This window comes from Zonotrichia leucophrys, unplaced genomic scaffold, assembly GCF_028769735.1.
Source record: "Zonotrichia leucophrys gambelii isolate GWCS_2022_RI unplaced genomic scaffold, RI_Zleu_2.0 Scaffold_342_55370, whole genome shotgun sequence".
Lineage (NCBI taxonomy): Eukaryota > Metazoa > Chordata > Aves > Passeriformes > Passerellidae > Zonotrichia > Zonotrichia leucophrys.
In genome coordinates this window covers 17,676-20,200 of record NW_026992547.1, presented here as the reverse complement: position 1 = coordinate 20,200, position 2,525 = coordinate 17,676, and positions in this window count along the sequence as shown.

Sequence of the window (2,525 nt, the reverse complement as noted above, 5' to 3'; positions counted from 1 at the left end):
GTTCAAATAAATATATAATAAATATCATTTTAATTGTGTTTTTATCTATCACAGAATTACCTTATGCCTTGTTTAAAACTGTTGCTGTACAGAAATCCCTTGGGGATGGGGGACATGTCAGAGGCTGCAGGGACATCACAGAGAGCTGTGATGGTTATTAAACTGTTCAAATGTCCAACTTCTGTTTGTTGGCAAGAAACCTTTCTGTGCCTCTGAGTGTCACCAGGCCCTGACCCCAAAGGACACAAACCTGATGAGTTGTGGTTCCCACTGCAGGGGCTGCACTTGGACCTTGGCTCTGCACAGGAGAGCTCTTCATCCCCTTTCTCTCTTTTCCTCCATCTGGGAATGCAGAGGGCCCCTGACTTCAGTGTGTGACTCGTGTGTGCAAAGAGCAAATCTGGGCAGAATTGGGGCAGGGAGGGTTTGGGGGGATATTGGGATCTGTGCTGGGCACAGAAGGTGTTTTCCATTGCTCTGAGACTGCTGTGGAAAGTGGATTTAATATCCAGCAGAGGAATGACTTCTGCATTTGATGGAGCTGTGCTTCCCTTGGCTTTGTTGGCTGACAAGAAATGAACATCCCTCTGTGTCTCGGTCAGCTCCTTCTCCAAGGAAAGCAGGTGGGAGTTGGAGCCAAGGAGCTGAAAGCTGCAGGTGCAGCCTGGGCTGGAGGGAGCTCAGATTTGCACAAGGCTGCTCTGAGTGCCAGGGCTTGGATGGGGGAAATGGTGGGGTGGGGGTAGAGACAGAGTGTGATTGATTTTCAGCCATGAAGGGTCTTGATTTTCATATCTATTCCAACTGCATGAGGAGGTACCTGGATTCAGTGTCAGTTGGAGATTGCTATTTACAGAGGAAACAGGAAAAACCTAAACAGGACCTAAACAATCTTTTCTCACTGTCTTTTAAAATAGATCATACTCAGTTGAATGCACTTCTGAAATCTCTCTTATTAACCACACAAGATTTAGAAACTGAAGTCAAATTATCCCCAGAGTCTTGGCTTCTTAAGCTGTTCTGAATGTTAATGAGCCCTGGGGGCACTGAATTCCTGCACTGAAGAGCTGAAGGCTGAAGAAGCCTCTGGAGCCGTACTTAGATTCAGTGTCAATTGGAGATTGCACATATCAAAGAATTAACAAGAAAAAAAAAAACAAGGGAGGACCTAAAAAAAATGTTTTGTGACTGTCTTTTTAAATATTTTGCATTCACTTTAGATGTACTACTGAGATCTGTCCAATTAACCACGAGAGATTTGAAAATTACAATCAAATTATTCCCAGAGGCTTGGCTTGTTAAGGTGTTCTGAATGTTTATGGGCCCTGGGACACTGAATTCCTGCACTGAAGAGCTGAAGGCTGAACAAGCCTCTGGAGCAGGAAAATTCAGCAGCAGCCTCCAAGGTGCTGAGGATGTCAGCAGCCCCCACTGAGGCCATCCCTGCCCAGAGACCGTGGGGGAATGGGCAGACAAGGAGAGCATCCCTGGGGCTGGGGCAGCACAACTCAGAGGCAGCAGCGGCTCCAGCTGGGAAATGGAGTGTGGAATGTGGCTGGGAAAGCCCTGCCTGGGCTGTGCCAAGCAGGACACACAAGCCCTGACTCCCATCCCCTAAACAATTCTCTGAAACAAGGTGCCGTTCATGCCTCAGGCTCTCCCTGGCACAGCTCCCAGCACGGCACTCTGCCCTTGTGCCCGAGCCCTTCCCTGTGCTGGGGCTGGCCTGGGGCTTTTCCTGCAGCGGGACCTGCCCTGCTCATGGCACAGGAAAGGCAGTTCCTGCTGGAGCAGGAGGCTTTGCCTGCAATGGGCTCCAACAACTCCAGACAGGCCCTGTTTGCAAAGGCCCCAGTGGGAAATGAAGGAGAGAGGTCACGCTGCTTTTGGGGTGAATCATGCTGAAACCAGCCTGACTCTTCCATCTCAAAGTTCAGTTTCCTCAGAGGGAGCTGAAGCTGTGGCAGAGCTGGAAAAATCCCCAGAGAAAGGAACAACCAAGTGACACCACTGAGAGCTTCTGCAGAGCTGCTGAGCTGGCCCAGCCTGGGCACATCTGACTGACAGGGCAGCACCTCAGACTAGAAAAGCCCCATCCCAAATTTTAACGGCAGCGTCTCCTGACATTTCCCTTCTTGGGGGAGGTGGGGATTCCTCCCTGCAGTGGGGACACCCTCAAGGTCACTGCTTCTGGCTGAGCCAAAGGGAATTGCCCATGGTCATTGGTCTGGGGGAGTGACATCAATCTCTGCTTAATTACAGATTTTGCTTTAATACAGTTGCTTTGAAATAATTTCTTAGTGCTCTATATAATATATTATACATCTCTTAAATCATGGTTAAATATTTCTGATTTAGACAATTTTCTCTAATAATTACCATAATAGATAATACATATTTATATAAATATATCTGGTTTGCCATCCCTAATCCCGTGGGACAAATTCTACAAAGGTTTATTTCCCACTTTATAATTCTTTACACACAAACTCTTGAAAAGTCTGCAGCTGGGATTGGAAACAGCT